The 21231-nt window shown below is 38.6% G+C and overlaps 2 protein-coding genes across 3 annotated transcripts in view; one reads left to right on the plus strand and one right to left on the minus strand.

Annotated features, from left to right (window-relative positions):
• The window catches only part of CMSS1 (cms1 ribosomal small subunit homolog), a 344697-nt gene that overhangs the window by 49626 nt on the left and 273840 nt on the right, over window positions 1-21231 (minus strand). The window lies entirely within an intron of this gene.
• LOC123630610 (filamin A-interacting protein 1-like) overlaps window positions 9435-21231 on the plus strand; it is a 180322-nt gene continuing 168525 nt past the window's right edge. Inside the window, exon 1 of the mRNA XM_045540410.1 lies at window positions 9435-9857. The gene's annotated coding sequence lies outside the window, so the exon portion shown is untranslated. The remainder of the gene's footprint in view (window positions 9858-21231) is intronic.

Below are 21231 nucleotides of genomic sequence, written 5' to 3' on the forward strand. Positions count from 1 at the left end.
ATAGATGAATTCCTGAAAACATACAACCTCCCAAGATTGAAAAAGAAACAAAAACTCATGAATAGACCAATAATGAGTAGTGAGATTAAATCAGTAATAATGCCCCCCCCCCAAAAAAAAAAAGCTCTGGACCAGTTGTATTCACAGCTGAATTCTACCAGATGTACAAAGAACTGGTCCCAATCCTACTGAAACTGTTCCAAAAGATCCCTAACTCATTCTACAAAGCCAGTATCACCTTTATACCAAAGCGGGGAAAAGATGCACCAAAAAGAGAAAACTACAGATCAATATCTCTGATGAACACAGATGCAAAAATCCTAAATCAAATCCAACAGCACATCAAAAAGATAATTCACCATGGATTTTATCCCAGGGCTTAAAGGATGATTCAACACATGCAAATCACCACATGAACAGAATAAAAGACAAAAACCATATGATCATCTCAATAGATGCAGAAAAAGCATTCAAAAAAATCTAGCATCCCTTCATGATAAAACCCACCAACAAACTAGGCTTAAAAGGAACATACCACAAAATAATAAAAGCTATATGTGACAAACCCACAGCCACCATCATACTGTATATGGGAAAGCTGAAAGCATTCACCATAAGAACTGGAACAAGACAAAGATGCCCACTTTCACTACTTCTATTCAATATAATACTAAAAGTCTTAGCCAGAGCAATAAGGCAAGAAAAAGAAATAAAATCCAAATTGGAAAAAAGGAAGTCAAATCATCTGTTAGTTGATGATATGATCTTATACCTAGAAAACCCTAAGTACTCCTCCAAAAGACTCGTAGATTTGATAAATGAATTCAACAAAGTCTCAGGTTATAAAATCAATGTACAAAAATAATAGCATTTCTATTCACCAACAACGACCAAGCTGAGAACCAAATCATCCAGAAATAAAGCCATATATTTACAACCAACTGATATTCAACAAAGCAGACAAAAACATACACTGGGGAAAGGACATGTTATCTAATAAACAGTGTTGGGAAGATTGTATAGCCATATTCAGAAGAAAGAAACTGGATCCCAATCTCATATCACACACAAAAATTAACTCAAGATGGATCAAAGACTTAAATGTAAGACCTGAAACAATAAAAATCCTGAAAGAAAACATAAGAAAAATTCTTCTGGACATTGGTCTAGGGAAAGAATTTATGAGTAAGACCCCAAAAGCAAATGGAACAAAAGCAAAAATAGACAAATGGGATTTAATTAAACTAGAAGGCTTCTGCACAGTGAAAGAAATAACCAAGAGTATTTGATTATGTATACACTGTTGGTAGGAACGTAAATTAATAAACCTCTATGAAAGTCAGTATGGAGATTTATCAAAGAACTAAAAGGAGATTCAAAGTAGATTCTACCATTTGATTCTGCAATCCCACTAATGGGTATCTACCCAAAGGAAAATAAATCATTATATTAGAAAGATACCTGTACTTGTATGTTTATCGCAGTACAATTCACAATCACACAGATATGGAATCAACCTAAATGCCTACCAACTGATAAGTGGATAAAGAAAACGTAGTTTGTGTGTATACACACACACACACACACACACACACACACACACACACACACACACACACACACACCATGGAGTACTACTACTTAGCAATAAGAAAGAATAAAATAATGGCTTTTTGCAGCAACTTGGATGGAAATGGAGGCCATTATCCTAAGTGAAATAACTCAGGAACAGAAAAATTAAATGCTATATATTCTCACAAGTGGGAGCTAAACTATGGCTATACAATGACACACAGTGGTATAATGGACACTGGAAACTCAAAGGCGGGAGGGTGGGATGGGGTGAAAGATGAAAAATTACTTATTGGGTACAATGTACACTATTTGGGTGATGGGTGCTCTAAAAGCCCAAGATTTCACTGCTATATAATATACACATGTAATGGAATTCAATTTGTACCCCCTAAATCTATTAAAATAAAAAAAGAAAAAAATATTTCTTTTCTAGCATTATAGCTCTACTCAGCAACTAGTTTATATGGATGGGGTTCTGCTTCCTTGCATAATTCTTCTCTTTCCATGTTCCCCATTCCCTACTACTGCTTGGGGCTCAGGCCCTAACCCAAGCAGCTCACCTGGAATCGTGCTGCAGCCACCTGCACAGATTCTTCTTGTAGTGTCGAAATATCCCTCCTGTAATGTATGCTACTGGTCCCCTTGCTGGGGGCAGCCTCACCCACTGCTTATCCCCTCCCTGAGGCCAGCCTCTGAGGTCCCAGCATCTTACTATCAGCAAAACTGCAGAGAGGTGACACCAGGGGCCTCCCAGAGCATAGGGATAACATTGCTTGAATCCAAGGATCACTTTGGGAGAAGGTGTGACATATGTGTTTTCTTTAAGGCTTTATATCAAATGTAGGGCACCCAGTGGTATGCAAGTTAAAACTGGGCCACGCAATTTTCGTGAGTAAAACATGAGGCTAGACTTGGATGAACTCTGAGTTCCTTTTCAGGTGAAACATTCCAGAGTCCCCGCAAAAGGCCTTCTGGTTCTAAAACTTGCAGGTTTCCCACTACACCTCCCCGACTATAACTTACTGCTAAAATGCCTCTGGTAGCTCTCCACTAATAATACTCTCCACAGAGTATTATTAAAATTTCTAGCATGAAAGCATTCAAGGCCCTTAACAGTCTGGGTGCAAGCAAAGATTCCACTTTCCCTAGCACAAAGCTGGATGCCACAGCCCTGTCCCTGAGGGCTGAAGACATCATGCATTTTCCTGCCAGGGTGCCTGGGCTCACCCTGTGTCCTCTGCCTGGAATGCCCTCCTTTTTACCCTTCCCCTGGCAGAAACCTACTGCTCCTCCCCCAAGGTGTCCAGTTCAAATAGTCACACCCCAACCCCCACCCTGTGAAGCCTCCCTGACCTCTACCTCAGGGAGACTCATACAGCCTTGTATGCAGCCCTACATTAGACTACTTGGCCTGTTTAAATTAGAATTTTATATCTGCCTCTCCTACAGCTGTCAGTTCTTGAGAGACAGAGACAAGACAGCATTTTATTTTGTCTTTAGAGCACCAAGGTCTAGAACAGTGCATGGCATATTGTGGGCACTTAGTGAATACTTGTGAATTGGATCTGCACACTTGTCCTTTAGGCCATTTGAGATGACAGTTACTAAGGCAGGATACGAACAGAAAAATTAAGGAAGTTCTCGGCTGACATAACACTTCTTTATAAGATGTGCAATTAACAAGGAAAGCAAGACTAGAACGAAACAATATTTTTAAAGAGAAGGAGGGCTGAGAGGGGAGGAAGACTTCTAACTCATGTATTTTTCTGTTGACAAAGGAACTTTCTAGCCAAGGAGAAAACCCTAGTCCAATTTGAGATGTTGCTGGAATTATTCCTTCCGTACTTTTTTCTCTAGTTTTCAGAGAATCAGTGCCCATTTGGAAAAGTAATATGGACACACAAGCGAAGAGAGCTATGCAGTGATATGAATCAACAAGGCTATTGAGCGATGATAACTATGCCAAGAGAAAAACATTACCTAATGACATCAAAATAGGACACTTGAGGAATGTCTTAGAGCTAAAACAGCTGTCACCTGGTATTTTGGCATTCTTGAAGTATATGAAGAAATAGCCCCTGGAAACTGGAGAGTACAGATTATTTGCAACAACAAATTTTCAGAGGTCAAGAATATGTTTTCTTCATTTTTAAAAAGTTAACTTGTTTTTATCATTTTCACTTTAGAAAACTATGAAGCTCTAAAGTATGTATAATATCAAATCACTGCCCACAGGTAGGCTTCAAAGGAAGAGAGGGGTCCCCTCATTAAACCAGTTTCTACATAGACTTGTTTACTTGGAGATATTTTTATCTTTTGTAGATTATCAAGGCCTTTCATTTTTATATGTAAGTTATTAATCCTACCCTTAGGGAACATTAAGGAGAGGATAATAGGTGAAATTTAAATCTGTCATTTTTGCTGTTGGCAAAATGTCTGTCAGGACAATAGTTTAAAACCTTGGAATTTAAAGATGAATGATGGTTTTAATATGTGTCATCTTCTTATTTCTTTATCGTCTAGTTCACTGGGATGCTGATCTGAGGTTGCTTTACTCTGGGGTTGCTATCCTCATGCTTTGTTCACTTGGTTAGAGGTCTGTGATGCTTCGTCCCTTCAGTACACATGTACTGTGCACTGAGCAGGGCCAGGGCTGCGGCTACAACGTTGGAAGGTGTGCTCTTCCCTCCAGGAACTGCCCATCCAGTCAACTGGAATAATGTGGGATTGAGGGTAAAGTGCAGTGAAGCTCTGGGTGCCTTGGGGGCTCTATAGAGGTCACATAATCCATCTGGGCCTAGAGAGGGCACGATGGGAAGGATGTGATCTGAGGCAAGAAAAAGTGGGCACAGCCGGGGGACACTGATGTCCTGTGACGCAGCTCTGCTCCCAAGAACCCACTTTTCTTTCACAATTCATAGAAACAAAAAAATGGACAAATTAATTGAAACCTCACCATATTTTCCAGAATTAGCACTATATATCTCTCTCAACACTTTGCAGACATCTGCGGTAATAACTATTTGTAAAAATCTAGTGAAAAAGCACAGGATTAGGCTTTCCTTATTATTATGAAGTCATCAATTTGCAGTCTCACAGAATGTTAGTGCTAAAGTGGAACTAAGATATTATCTTTTTCAGCATCAAATCTTCACCGAGGAAGAAACTGAACCTCAGAGAGTCAATGAAAAAATGAACACCAAAAGATTGGAAGTACTTTTCTTGATTATTCCCTTCTTTACTTGGTTGTTTGGTTAGCTGAGTAGGAAGGACTATGACATCCTTAGGGAGTCTGTCCTGCTTATGTAACATGGACTCCCACTTCCTTGACAATTCTGTAGGAACAAACCTACGAATCAGCTCAGTACATTCCCCCATTTCCTCCCCATGCGGATACCCATTTTCAGAAGATACGGTGACAGGAAGGCCACAGGAAGGGGAAAAGTATCTGTCCCTGGGGCTCAATTTTTGAAATTTAACTGATGGACTAATGTCAATTCAGGGCCCAAGGAAGCTTAAACTGAGATGGAATTTTACGATAATTATATTTTGGGATATACACAAGCAGAGACAATTATGTTTTGCTTGAATAGAGGCTCCATGGATACTGTGCAACTGGAAAATGAAGAACTATTAAAACAATAAATGGCTATTGTTTTATAAAGTTAATTATATTTTGCAAGTCTATGTCAGCAATAAAATTTTAAGTGAAAGGCTGTCCTTCTTTAACTTTTTCAAAGCTGACTGATCAGGACGTGAAGAGTCTAATTTAGGCCCATTCCATATTTCAGAATCTCTTAAATATGCCATTTGAAAAGGAAGGAGTTTGATATATAACTTAGTTTTCTGTATTAATACAATATTATAGCAATATTGTCTAATAGATATAATAAAGCCATGCATGTTATGCTAAAGTTTCTAGTAGCCACATTAAAAAGCAAAAAGAAATGGTCAAAGTAATTTTTAAAAATTGTGGTACATATACAGAACATAGTCTAACCCTTTTTGAGTGTATAATTCAGTGGCATTAAGTACAATTATATTGGTTTTGCAACCATCACCACTTTTATACCCAGAACTTTTCCATCATCCCCAAATGAAACTCTGTACTCATTAAACAATACTCCTCATTCTTCCCTGCCCCCTCAAACCTTGATAACCCTATTCTCTGTTGCTATGAAGTTGGCAATTCTAAGTACCTCCCCTAAGTGGAATCATAACAGTATTTGTCCTTTGCCTAACTTATTTCACTTAGCATGACTTCATGGTTCATTCATATTACAGCATGTATCAGAATTTTATTCCTTTTTAAGCCTGAGTAATACTCCATTGTATGTATATACTGCATTTTGCTTATCTATCCATTGATAGACATTTGGGTTGTTTCCACATTTTGGCTATTGAGAAGGTAAAAAAACCATAGTGTATCTATTTAACCCAATATATCCAAAGTATTATCATTTCAACCTGTAATCAATAGAAGAATTATTAATGAGATATTTTACATTGTTTTCTAATATCTTTGAAATCCACTGTGTATTTCACAATTATAGCATATCTCAATTTAGCTACATTTTATGGACTTAACAGCCATACGTGGCTAGCAGTTAATGTACTGGATAGCACAGTTCTATAGAAGAGTTTACATTGAAGATCTGATAAGTCAAGATTCCTTCTGGAATCCCCCATGATGATAATTCCACCCTATCGGTTCTCATACAGCCCTGTGTTTAGAGCTGGACCTCTGAAGTCAAACCAAACTAAATGCAAATCCCAGGTCTCCCACTAACTAGCTCAGTGATGTTGGAAAGGTTATTTAATCTTTCAAAACCTCAGTTCCTTCATTTGTAAAGTGAGAAAAAGATTTGATTTCTTTGAGAGAGTTTCTGTCTGAATTAAAATTAAATAATGCAAATAAAGAGCTTAACATACTTGAGTGCTGCCACCAAGTGTGATGTAATAAATAGTAACTATAACAAAAATAATCCACTAGATTAAAAATTCACAAGGGCAAGGGCCATATCTGTCTTTCACAATGTGCCTGACACATAGTAAACACTCAATTAATTATGTAAATAAATATTTGAATTCTTCCTTCAGCCATTGTAAACTTTTAAGTTGTTTCTTAAGGCATCTTCACAGACATTGCATGACATCTTCACAGAGATGGCATGATTTCCAATACCTACCTTGCCTTGAAGATAGATACATCTTGGTATAGAAAGAACATAGAACTCTTATCCTCATCCTTTCTCTTTCTTTTTTATTTAAAAAGTATTAGTTACTTCCCTTCCTTTTCTTTGAGGGATCAGGGCTGATGGGGTCAAAGAGACTAATGGGGAATGGAGCAGCCAGCAGGGTCAGAAGATTGGTTATACACAGGGCAATCAGTAAGGGTTATACACAATGAACAAATCAGTAAGTTGTTTGAGGATAACAGTTGCAGAAGGAAGTTTCAGATTTACAGAAAGGGTAAAAGCTAGATTGCCTCTATGGTGTTAGATCAGAACTGGAGATATCAGTATAATTTCATGGTATTTAATATAAATAGACAAATAGATATAGCTCTGTGTGTGTGTGTGTGTGTGTATGTGTGTGTGTGTGTGTGTGTGTGTGTGCGCGCGCGCGCGCATGTTTCCTAGCCTGCTGGCTGAGAGGGCCTAGAAGCAATGAGTACACCTGGTACCACGGGCAAAATCAATCCCTAGATCTTGGTTTCTTTCTTTTCCTTCCTTTCCTTTTCTTTTTTTTGAGCCTATTGCCTAGGCTAGTGTGCAGTGGCATCATCATAGCTCACTGCAACCTCAAACTCAAGGGATCCTTCTGCCTCAGCCTTCCGCATAGCTGGAACTACAAAGCACATGCCACCATACCCAGCTGATTTTTCTATTTTTGTAGAGATGGGGTCTCCCTCTTTCTCAGGCTGGTCTCAAACTCCTGGCCTCAAGCAACCCTCCTGCCTCAGCCTCCCAAAGACGATGTGAGCCACTGGCCCGGCTAGATCTTGGTTTCTAAATACCATTTTCCTTAATGAGTCCAGGTCTTCTTGAAGATGTGCCTAATTACAGACATGGGTAGAGAAAGTACAGGATGCTCATGGAACATTTTCTTGTGCCAAAATATAAGAAAGTCCTTAGAAAACAATGAGGACTTGTCAAAAGGACACAAGAGCCAGCTTGAAGGGGCTCCCACTGGTCAAACTGGAGATCATTTGAGCATCAAAATAAATAATGATATTAACGGATGACAATTCATTGAATAAAATAGGAATCTATGAGTTCATGTTGATATAAATACAAAAATAAATGGGGACAAGGGAAAGCTCTTCCTCACAATAGAAAGTTTATTTAGGAGCAATATGTTTACATAGTCTCAGAGTATCCCCCTACAAAATATTTATTGCAAAGAGAAAAGTCCCTAACTTTACAGTGGACAAATCTGGCAGATTCCACCTTAGCCAAGTACGGTTGGTTACAAGACCAACTCTATTGACGTGTCTCCTGATATGATTAATGAAGAAGAATACAGCATTGTTTCTGAGGCATTCCTGTCAAAAAATGCACAAATTCAATCTTATAATGAGGAAAAATCACACAAACCTAAATTGAGGAACATTTTACAAAATGTACTCTTCAAAAATATCAATGACATGAAAAACAAGGAAAGACTGAAGAACTGTTCAAGACTGAAGGAGAGTACAGACACAGCAACTAAATACAACATTTAATCGTGGACCAAAAGAAAAAGTTTTTACATAAATTGATTCAGAAAAAAATATACATACACACAAATAAACATACAGAGATAGGGGGAGGGAGAGAAACAGACAGATAAAACAAATGGTGAAATGTTAAAAATTGGAGAACCTGAGTGAGGAGTATATGAGGATTCTTTATTATTCTTGTATTTTTTCTGTAAGCTTTAAATTATTTTGATGTTAAAAATTAAAAATAAAGAGCATGGATTTTGGAGTAACTCAGATGCAATTTTGAATTCCTTGTCTGGTATCTATCATCTGTGAGTCTGTGGGAAGTTATCTAATTATTCTGATCTTTGGTTTTCTCATCTGATCACCAGGAATAGGACTAATTTAAAGAAATGTTGTGAAGATTAAATAACACAATGCACAAATTGAGCACTTGGCAGGTGGTAGGCATGTCTGGTAGAGGACCTGGTACCTAATTGTTGCCAAAATATATATTTGTTGAATAAATGAACAAATTCCTCCCATCTGCCCACCCCCCCATTCTGAACAAGTGATACCACTTAGAGAAAATCAGATTATTCAAATTTTAGCAATCTAAATTGTAAGGTTTCTCTTAACACCAGAATAATATAAAACAAAACCTTTAATAATAATAATAATAAAAACACAGCATCACACATTTAGATGTTGCTCTAGAGTTTCCTCGGCACTTTACCTTTATGTCTCCTGTGATACTAAATGGAACAGGCAGGCATTCAAGTTAAAGTTCAACACAGCGTTAATAATAGCGAATGTCTACAGTGCCGTGGGTATGGCTGTCAAAGAAGGGGTCATGCTCTTCTTACTTAAATCTCAAACAAGGCTTGCATCAGTTCATGGCTGCAGGGTAAAAAATGAAGTGCAATTTAACGTCCATCTGGGCATCTGTTCCCAAGATGCTGATGCTGCTGTTTGTGGTTCATAGTATACTTCGGGTAGCAACATGGCAGAGAAGGGGACCCAGGTTGTGCCCGGGAGGTTTTTGCTCTTAGCCAAGATGTGCACATGAATTTGAAATTACCCAAGAGGGTGTTTCAGAGTTGCCTGCCAAAGAGTGGTGTCTTGTAATCTGCAGAGCAGCTGCTGGGCACAGGCATGCAAACACACACACAGCCACACACACAGACGTGCTCACGCAGCCTGTACCTGCCTCTACTTGTCTGCTCTGGGCAGATGGCTCCTGGCTTTTGGGTCGCCTCATCCTACAGCCCAGTTCAGTTAGAACCTTTCTTCTGTGGAGACTGGCAAGCTGTGGGGTAAGGGTTTCGGCAAGGTTACCTGTCTTCAGAGTATGAAGGACGCTGCCTGGAGAGGGAAGAGGGTTGTATTTACTGTTTGGGCCCAGTCAGTGTTGGGCTCCCCATTGCCTCTCCTTTGCAGAACTGTCCGTGGCTTTGAAGCCCACAAAACAAAACCTGAGAGGGTGTCCAAAAAGAGAAGAAGAAAACATTTTGTTGGTCCCTGGATTCCACTGTTGGATTTTGGCTGGGATGAGAAGAGAGGACTACCAGGTGTGATCAACAAAGGTACCTGAACGGTAAGCTAAGCATCCCCATCCTCACTGGGAAGAGGCTTTAAGGTATTTCTGTGTTATCTAACTGCTGGGAATTGCCAACACTGCTCTCCAGAAGTAGTAGGGTCTTCTGGATGTTAATGCAAGGGAATGCAGTAAATCTCAGGTATGATTAAGAGTTTATGACAGATGATGACTTTTAGGCTAAAATGAGAAAGAGCTGCTTGCAAAATAGAGGAACTATCCTGACAGGTAAATTTTGTTAAATTGACAGGCATGAAAGGAAACCAAAATGAAAATTTAAATTATTATCCTCTTAAGAGTAAGACAAATGGCCAAAAATAAAAAAAGTAGGTTTGGACAAATGACTTTCCTTGTTAATAGCTTGTTTTGTAAGCTGATGTTAATGATTAATATATAATTTCAAAATCACCACAATGTGATGAAAATGGAGATGAAAATGGATACTGGACAGGTTAGATTGGAGAGTGGGAATTTTCTTTTCGTAGAAAGATTAATAGAAGAAACTAGCATCTTAAAATGGTGACTAAACCATATTCTTTTTTCTTTACTTTGTTCACATTTCTTTGATGTTAAGATTCAAGGAATGGGGGCCAGGAAACAGAAGCAGGTTTTTTTTTTTCAGAAGCAGGTTTTTGGAAGGTCTTGGGAGATACCTGTCAAGAGCTTGGTTATGTAACTCACCCCAAAGAACATATGACTGGATATCTGTGGACACATTACCTCTTGTAATTGGGAAATGATGCCAGACTGATGCCAAACGATACCACGGAAAGTTCTGCTCACTGTACTTGCTCAATGGGAGTATTGTTCAATGTTTAGGGTGGCTACATGGTTTTGTATAGGTATGTGTTCAGTTAAAAGGCTCATGACATATTCAGTCATCTTTTTTTCTCTTCGTAACAACTGATGATCACATCTTTCTTTTCAACATGTATGCAGGTCTCAGGAAGGATCAGAAGGGGTGCAATGTATACACTGTTTAACTACACTCACCATATTCCACATGTGCATTAGATTTGCATAAAGGAGGGCTGGTGTAGTATAATACTGGAGAACACTCATTTCTATTATGACAATGTTCCTCTAGCTACAGCTAAAAATGCTTTTTCTATGATGATACTTTCCAATTTATCAAGATGCTATATCCCCAAAACAAATATTCCAAGTAAATATTTCACTACAATTATCAGTTGACACTTTTATGAAACTCCCATCATGCTTAATTAAAAATTAGCATAAATACTATAAGAGCTGATTGTTATTGAAAATTTCTAAAGACAACAATAATTTTCATGGGCTATTTCGACTTGGGTAATTAAGACAATTCTACTCTGATGAGAATTTTCTAAGTGGTTTTCCAATGTGGGGTTTGAGTTCTTAAGACAGCCAAAGTAAAAATCCTCCGTAAAAACTATGGAGCAAATAAAAGTATTGATTATTCAGAAAGGAAGGGCGAATTTATTTTTAGAGTTTATAGCTTCTATTAAAGTTCATGTGTACTTGTTTTTTTTCCTTAAAGTTTATTGAAGTAAAAAATTTTAGTCAAGAAGAGGTGGTGGCATGGTCACTGGAGATGGAGATATTTTATTGTGGCTTCAAATGATGGTGCCTTTGACAGAGCACTGTTGTGGGAGATTGACATTGTCATTTGCCAAGAGTTGTGCTGGTTCAACGATGGGGAAAACCCAAAAGTAATGGGCCTTGTATTCTTTTCTTCAGAATAGAGTCCATATTATTTCTTTGTCTTAACCTAAAGCAAAATTTTCATTACCAAGGAAAAACATATTTCATCTCCCTACTATGTCGCATTAAAAAACATTTAAAGGAAAAATGTTAGTTGCTTTTATTTTCCTTAGGACAGAACTAGTGACTATAAGCATTTAATAACCATTTATTGCAGAGCACAGAATAATTTTTTATTTCATTATAATCAGGGGGAACACTTTTATAGTAAAGAGCTTAATTTTCTCGTTTGTTCATTCATTCATCAGCTATTTTAGAGTGCCTGCTCTATGCTAAGTCCCGTGCAGGTTACTGGGAATATAACAGTGGAATGAGACAAATAAGGTCTCCATATGCCTTGAGTACAGGAATCTGCACAGAAAGTCCAATTACTAGTGATTGAACCTGGGTATTGTGCATGTTATGTGCCATAGTAAGTATTTTCTCCCTCATTCCTGATTAAAGGAACAATTAAGGACCAGAAAAATTTTTTCCTACTTTAAAAAGGGCTATTTAGTGTCTGCAAAATATGGGAATACTTCCAGAGATGAATTCAACATCAGTATACATCTTAGTGCAAATACTTGAGCCTTCTTTGAGGGATGCTGACATTTCGGTCCAAGCTATAGATGTTAAACAAAAGGGTTACATACTGATACTGTCTGCTTCTTCTGAATTGGGCCAGACAGAAAGTTCCCGAGGAAGACATTGGAGAAAAATCTGTATTATAGCCTCTTAGAAATCTAGGGTTCAAATCGGACAGAGGTTCAAGATGTTTCTGTCTAATCTGTCTGATACAGATAATCACTGGGGCCCACGTTGAAAGAGCAGCAGTACTGTGCTTCTCATCTTGTTTGAAGACACTTTTTTATAATGGCATTAATCACAACAGTGTCATTTTACACCTATGAGGTGTTTTACATTGTTCATAGAACTTGCATATCACTCACTTGATCGTATGTAATAAGAAAGGCAGGTACCATCATTCCCTGTTCAGCAGATGGACAAACTAAGTTCTAGAAGTTAAAAGGACTAGCCCAGCTAATTTTCTCTGTAATACACAATCTCATAGAGTAATTTCTTAAAGGACTAGAAAAATTCTGAGTTTTCAACATGAGTACTCATAGCTCTGACCTACTCTTTGGAAGCAGAATTAGCAAACTGGAAACCATGCTGATACAGGCCCTCCTCAGTCCTCTTCCTGCCTCCATTTCCCTTCTAGGTCCCTTCCTGTTCTTCCCTCTGGTCCTTGAAAAATCAGTCTAGTTGCTAAAAGCTACTGCCTTTTTTTCCTTCTTTTGGGTAGAATAATGAAATAGAATATGGGGAACTAGGATGATAAACTCTGAACTTACTCTTAATATCACTGTAATGAAATAAAAAATATTCTGGGTGGTAAGAATCAAAAAGAAAACATTATCACTTCTTTCATGATTTTAAAAATTTTGGTGACTGTTTAGGACAGGAACACTATTTAGTATATCAGTATATTGACCTATATGTGAATGCAATTGGAATTTTAAACTCCTGGTTAGTGCCACTAGGCAACAACATAAAACACTGTCACATCAGATCAGACCAAGTGCCCACCCAGTCCAGAACTTGCTTCTGGTGAAAGCATAGTGGGCCCTTGTGGAGAAGCAGTTTATCATGGGTAAGAGAGAAAAAATACTACATGGAAAAACGGCAAGCATGGCTAACCCAGAGCCATACAGAGCTGAGCAGAACAATCTTGAGTGAATGAAGCAGGCCTTTCTGATGGATTTTGAGAGCAAACCCACACATATCTAATACCGTCTATGTTTAGCTATGACCAAGCAAATACACAAAACTTCATTTCTTGTTTTACATTCTCCTTGGAATTTATGTACCTATTTAAAGTTTATTATAATTCTTTGGAGGCTTTTAGCTACTTTTCTCTCCTGTTTGTGGCTTGAAATGGATGTCATGGATCTTCATGATGGATCTAGGGACAATTATTTGACTAGGATATTAGAATTCATGGGAGGATAGCAAAGTGGATAAAGCTGCTTCCTTGCTTTTCCTTAGAGCTGCTGCTCCTGGCCCTGAAACAGAAAGAGAGGCAGCTGCCTCTGAGCCATGACGTTAAACTGACAGGTTGTGACTAGGGATAGAAGCTCCATGTTTCAGCTGCTCCAACATCTCTAAACAAAGCTATTTTAAGAACCTTTGCATTTGATCAGGGAGCATGTGGGGTTAAGCCTTATGTTTTCCACTTCAGTTTTAGATCCTAAGCAGGTGCAGTTAGTAGTTCAAATTTTCAAAACTGACTGCATTTCCTTCTAACCAATGCATTTCCTTCCAACCAATGCAAAAATATTATTTTCCCAAACCTACCATGACTTGATTTATCTTGGGGCTGGCTCTATGATGACATCTCCTGATCTTTCTTTTTCAAACAAGAGTAAAAATGGTTACCAACATTTTGAAGGGTGTGTATGGGTAGAGAAGTTACTAAAAACTGCATCCTGGATTGGGGGTGGAGGGTGCACAAAGGAAACATATTTGCAGATACAGTTTGCAGTGTGTATCTCTTCCCTCAATGACTCTTGAATTCGATGCTTTTTAATCTAATTGAACAGCTGATGTAAATGTTAGATAACCATATTTATAGTGGCTTCATTCATAATTGCCAAAAACTGTAAACAACCCAAATACCCTTCAACTGGTGAATGGATAACCCAACTATAGTACATACATACAATGAATTACTCAGCAATACTAATGATACACACATAATATACATGAACCTCAACTGTATTATGCTAAATGAAAGAACCCAGACTCAAAAATCTACAACCAAATGAGTCCATTTATATGACATTGTGGAAAATGAAAGACCACAGGGACAGAAAACACTGCAGTGGTTGCCAGCAGCTGGGGCTGTGGGGAGGGATTGACTACAGAGTTGTGAGAGGGAACGTTTTGGGGTGATGGAACTGCTTTATGTCTTAATTATAAAGGTGGTTCCATGACTGTATGAGTTTGTCAAAATTTGCAGAATTACGCATTATATAAGGGGTGAATTTTATTGTATGCAAAACATACCTCAAACCTCTGTGTAGCTCTGTATTGACAGCCTCCCACCTCAAACTTCAGGCAGCCTATTCTGGTTTGGTGTTGATGTATTGAGGTTTTTGCACAGATTTTTCATTTAAAAAAATTTTTTTAGGACATTAAAACACACAAAAGAAAAAGAACCCTTAAAAAATGATTGATATAGTCTACCCACCTTGTTTTACAAATGAAGAATTGAGGCCTGAGGAAGTTAGGGGCAGGCAGAGAAATATCCCTGTTGTTTTAGAGATATTTAAAAATAATCAACCTGCTCTACTCCAGGAAATTCAGCTCTCTATTCTTGTGCAATAATGTCAAAATTACATTGTCTAATGCAAAAGCTATGGGGCAAAAAACTATGCAAAGAAACTCCAAGTAACTGCTTTCCAAATGTCATGTTGAGAAATTGGCCAGCGTTTGCTGGCTTCTGACAAATATACAATTACAAGGGAATATGATCTGCTTTTAGTAGTCAGACACTTTTGCATGCCCACTGTCTGTCAAAAACAGCAGCCACCACCACTATACACTGTGCTCAGTATGGGGGCGTATCACAGAAAAAGAAGACCCAGGCCATGTTTGAAGCGGTATACATGTGTTCATTTGTTTACTTATTTATGTAACAGACAAATGATGTGCCAGGTACTGTCCTGGGTCCTACAATCCAACATTGATCTTGTAATTATAACACAGTAGCATCTACATATGGAGCAATGCTAATCATTAGAACAGAGGGAGGGCTGTTTGAATTCCAAACAAAATAAAAGTCAGAACTAAACCAGCAACTGATTGTGTCTGTCACCATAATGCATAATCCCTCAGGGCATGGACTTTCTCAGATGGCATCACTGGCTTCTAATTCTAGGTCTGTATGGTTTTCCACAAGTTGCTTAACTTCTCAAAGTTTCAAGTCTCCTCAACCATAAAATGGAGATAATAGTTGTACTTACCTTTGATAGGAGCAATAAATGAGAAACATAAGGTATTAAACACAGTTAGTGGCACTGTGTTCAACAGTCAGGAGCTATTATTATTATTATTATTAATACAGAAAACTTCCAGCATGGTGATATAGATTGGGTCTAAAAAAAAAATATATCAGTCTTGAAAACATGATATGCCAGTCTCTTCTGAGAAGTTGATAGCACTACAAGACATAGACTACATACAAACACAAAACCTTGGATTCCCTGAATCAAATTAAGAAGCCCTGGGCTAGAAACATCATCTAGAAATCAAGGGAACTGGAATTTAAATGATGTGTTTTCTCTGGGATTCTAAGTTAAGAATCACTGCTCTAGATACTACACACTCATAGACAGGCATAAATTTAAGATGCCAAATTTCGTGGTTTTGGCATTAAGAAAACCCCCAGAAAGCTGATTATTAAAAGTAAACTAGAAATTTCCTTGACTGATGTTAAAGAAGTAGAAATATCCTTTTCCCTTCTCTGAGATTCTCTGGCCCTAAGTAACCATTTCTTTTGCAATTCTCTTGCTCTCTTCTACCATAAAATTTAAATCATGTAATGGAAGTTCCATACTCTAAAAAGTGATAATTTATTGCCCCACAGCCCTGAGGATTCTTAGGAGACAATGAAATTCCAAAACATGTGCAAATTATTCCAGAATGGGAAATGCCTCTTCCTTTCTAGCAGCAATTATTTATGTAACACTACCTTGGGAGAATGTTAACAGTAGAGCATTAAATTACTACTTTTAAAATAGTGAACTTCCAACAGGATTTTATTTGTTCTTTCCTAATTTGGAAAGACAGCATTTGTACACAGAAGATAGTAAGTTTTACTAGCCTATCATTAAGAGATTAGGTCAGGTTTCAGAAAGACTATACTGATGCATTAAATACCTGCCAAATGTGTGGAAGGAAAGCTTCAGTTCATACCATGACACAGTTGTGGATCCATTGCTTTCCAAATAAGCAAAGGGAGCAGAAATTCTACTACCAACAAAATGTCAAAAGAGGCCATAATGCCCACCAAAGAAAGAAAAACTTTAGTTTACTTAAAATCCACATGCACTTAGTCGTTTTCCCAGATGGTATCATAAAACTGCAATCATGACCTAAATAATCTAGTTTTTTAGGCACCAAATTCTATTATTATATCCCTGTCTACATCTGGATAGTTCATTTGTACAAGGAAATTTCAGTTGAAAAGAGAACTTGAAAGGTACAGCTAGGTCTAGTGGAACTAATCTGTATATAAAACAAGGATTTTTTAAAAACAATATGGAAGAACATAAAGATTTTCACCTGTACTTGTGGCACTAAAAGAGTAGTTCAGTTTGAACTAGTAGCTACAAATTTTTATCTCTTGGCTGTGTCACAAAATCCACAAGGATTTATGCTTTCAGAGTTAGATCAGATACATGTTGGTGGCAAAATGCCAGTCACCATTTTAATGGGGCCTTTTGCATTTCTACCCTTCACCCTAACTAGAAAACATTTTTTTTAGAGTTTCCTTTAGCATACTTCTGTTATCGTATTAATTTCCAGCATTTTTTTAAGCAGCAAAATAACCTCTGGCATCTTAAATTTTCCAAACATATGAAAATATACAACAGGGATCAGATTATTAGGCTGGGATTAGTAGAACAACCAGTCAGACACCATTTGAGTGAATCAGATGGGGTTTAACTCATCTAAAGCAGTGGTCCCCAACGTTTTTGGCACCAGGGACCATTTTCCACGGAAGACAATTTTCCTGTGGACTGGGCAGTGGGGGATGGTTTGGGGATGTTTCAAGCATATTACATTCATTGTGCACTTTATTTCTATTATTATAACATTGTAAGATATAACAAAATAATTATACAACTTACCATACTCTGAGGACCCCTGATCTAAAGGATTCAAAGTGAAGCTTACATTCATAGCAGGAAGGTGAGCAACATGCTCTAGCTCAGGTAAGGGTGCAAAGCTTCTGGATCCCAAAATCCTTGAAGGACATATAGTTACAGAAGAAGATGCCCATGTGTGAAGACAGATCTTTTTCAACTTAGATATCATTCTCCAGCTTGCAACTGTTCTTTGGGTAAAGAGTCAAAGTAGGGTCTCTTGGTCCAGTCATCTGACAGGTGGCTCCAGATCCTCTGCCACCATTTTCCCCATCTCCACTGGAGTTCTTTTTGCCCCAGAGGTCATGCTATTAATATATCTTGCATAATCCTGAAGTTAATATATCTGGCCAGATGGGAAGGTCCTTGAAACAGATCCAGATTAGCCTACATGCAGAACTGGGCAAGCCTAGGCTGGCCTGGAAGAGGACTGAGCTTCTACAAAGTCTGACATTATTATCTGCAATTGTAGATCCCTGGAGAGTATTCTGCAATCTGGAAGTTTGCACCTCTGCTTATAATGGTATCTTGACTGTACTGAAATGTTTCTGTATCCTTTGATGAGTCAACCTCTTCTGATTTACTGATGTGGTACTGTCTGATTGTTCCATCAATCCCAGCCTACTAATGACAGTAATTTCATGTTTTCTGTATGCACAGTACACATGGATATTTTATCTAATGGAAACCCCTAGGAGGTATATTCTGACTGCCTTAATTTCTAGACTCCCAAACATAACTCTCTGTCCCACCATCTGTGGTGAGAAACTATGTGAAATCAATGACTTCCATAATGATAATGTCTCTGAGTTTTAAGTGACGTTCTAAGTTTTCAGTGAGAAGAGGAAGGTCATCGATAAAAAGGCTTTTGTTTGATAAAAGGGGAATTTACAAGTTACTTTCAAAAAACTAATTGCATCCCAGGAGGTTGAAAACCTTAGTCTGAGTATGCCAGGTGGAGAAGAGAGAGTGAGAACAGTAGTAAGTATGGGCTTCTGAAAAGGTAACTAATCTTCTGAGCCGTCTCCTGGGATTGCATCACCTTGACCTTGCATTTGTTTTTCATTTCTACTTTCCAAACTACCTTTGCATAAGGATTAATGGCCCTCTCTCAGCCCATTAGACTGTCATTAATCTCCAGGAAATACCTTGTCACTTCTGCTTAAAGGGTACATGAAAAATGCTGTGTTTTAGGTTAACACTGGGTTAATTTTACAGCCCTTTAACCACCCTGTTCAATGATTACTGAGCCTTTCTGGAAGTCCTTTTTGGCCCATAATTAGTTAACATTTTAATCACAGTCTTATTTGTAAGCTATGAAATTATTAGATATGAATTATAATCGAGCCAAGCAAAATGCCTTCCTGGGAGGTAAACTGAATTTTCAAAAGCAAAAAGTGTATTATTAGTCTAAATTGCTATAATGCATATGTGTTTCATGTACTTGGGAACTAAATGTTGCCACCCCCAAATCAATATTAATGGTCAGCTTCAATTATAGACTATTTCAATTTTAATCTCTGATAGGAGGATACATTATCTACTAAATCAGCCTTGTAAATAGGCTAGAAAAATCTATATAGGCATAAATATTTGTATGCTCTTAGAGGAATGTTTATGAGACATAAGCAACACTGTGAACACTCTAAGACAAGGCTAAGAGAACAACAGCTATAGCTAACTACAGTAAAAGAAACAATCTGTAAATGAATATTCCTATAAACATAAATTATATCAAAAAGAGCAAGTTAAATAAAGGCAGACATTTTAAAAGAAAGATTACAATGAAAGTGCAGGCAAGATTTTGCCTGCTGCAGGGAGAAGAAACTATCGAGGTAGAAAAATATGGAAGTGAAGAAACAAGGATGCAATGATTGGACAGTGAACTAGCTAAGCTGCAAATAGTGACTCTCAGCCTGTCTTGGGGGTAAGGGAAAATAACAGAGGTGTCTGTTTTCATCCCTACACTACATGTCCTGAGTTTGTCTCCCACCTGGTGAAAGCCAACAAGCTCGGGGCATTGTGCAAATGCCAAAGCACCAGGGTCCAATTCACTGCCACTCCTGCAAAATGAGAAGAGGCCTCAACCCTAACTTTGGGATTCCTGGGCATGCAAAGCAGGCCTTGGTCAGCTGGCTCCATACTGGATTTGACTTTGGCTTGGTCGCTGCCCTCTGGGTCTTGAGAACACAGGCCTGTGCTCCAAGCCATTGTTCTTTAAACAAAGTTGTGAACTGCTAAGAGTTTCATTTAAAAGTTTATAAAATGGTAACCACATGGCTACATCTCTCTGGAATACCTTAAACAAAATGTGGTTCAAATTTCAGTTAAAAAACAGTGCAGCTCAGAGTTCTTGAATAAACAAATAAAGACAACTGATATAGTTAATGGGCTTTGTGTGACCACAGCTATGTCATCTTGTCTTGTTTCTTGCTTTGGGCAGAGGTCAGGGTGAGCCATCCCAAGAAGGAGGCTCCAGCTAGTCAGTCCATCTAGATGCTTCACCTGAGCAAGCTTCTTTGCAGCCCCCACCCTGCAACTTGGCGTGGCTGGCAGTAGGGGTAGGGGTGGGGGAGGGCTGCTTTCATTATAGCCTGCCCTCTCCAACCCAACACACACAGTCAGCAGTTGTCTTCATTTCAGGAAACTGAGAAGACTCCTTCCCTCAGGATGGCTTAGAAGCCCCGATTTTGTGACGTGGCCTCTGGGTCTTTAAGCAAATAAGGGGTGTAAGTAGGTGCTTCTATTAATACTAATTGAAAAACCTCTACATTAATGAGGCTGATCAGGAAACTTTGCAGAGCTGTGTTCATGTTTCTTATTAAAGAACGTTGATCTTTACATAAAGATCAGCTGTTCATTGATTATGCTGCCAACACAAAGGGTGTGAACTCTAGGATAACACAGATCCATCTTAATGCAACAATTTGCTATTTGAACAAACATGTTTATTGCAAGGCCAGTCAAGCCAAACCCAAATGTTTTCCTGTTTGCATTGCCCAGGGGGCAGTTTGTAATAGCCTAGGGCTTCTAATACTGCCCATGCTGGCAACCAATATGCCCTTCCCCATTCCGGCTCTGGCCCTTTCCTGCCCACACCCCCTTTCGCTCAACATTCAGAATGGTTGCTGTTAACCTGCTCAATCAGTGCTTCCAACTTGTCTACAAAAAACCTGAGTTTGAGATTTGAGGAACCCCGGAAGACTCTAGATCTTCAGTCACACAAAGGGGCTCACACTTATAGTACATTTTGCAAAAATTGAAATGGCTATCCTGTCACTGGTTTGGTTCCATCCTCCCCAGAGGAGCCACAATAGCCATCAGAGTGGAGCAGCTCAGCCCAGCCTCCTGCTCCGCTCAGGGCTCAGGACTTGGGGATCCATGTGTGTATTTCCAGCTGACTCTCGCCACTGCCACTGCTCTGCTGCCACACTGAGCTGCTGCCTTGTGCATGGTCTCCGTGGGCTCCTCTTAAAAGGCCATTTATTCTGCTTATGTGGTGAGACTTCAAATCACCAGTTTCCTTTTAAAGACTCCAGGCCTAAGATCACAGGGTGCATGGGGATAAATAAAGTTGGGTAAGGTATTTCACAATGACTAGATCTGTGCACCCACAATCAGTCGATCTACTTCATTTTACAGCAGTTAGCATCCCAAGCCTCAACCACACACATTTTTCCTTCTCCACTGGCACCTGTAGGGCCGTGAGCAGAGGGCAT

This window comes from Lemur catta, chromosome 1, assembly GCF_020740605.2.
Source record: "Lemur catta isolate mLemCat1 chromosome 1, mLemCat1.pri, whole genome shotgun sequence".
Classification (NCBI taxonomy): domain Eukaryota; kingdom Metazoa; phylum Chordata; class Mammalia; order Primates; family Lemuridae; genus Lemur; species Lemur catta.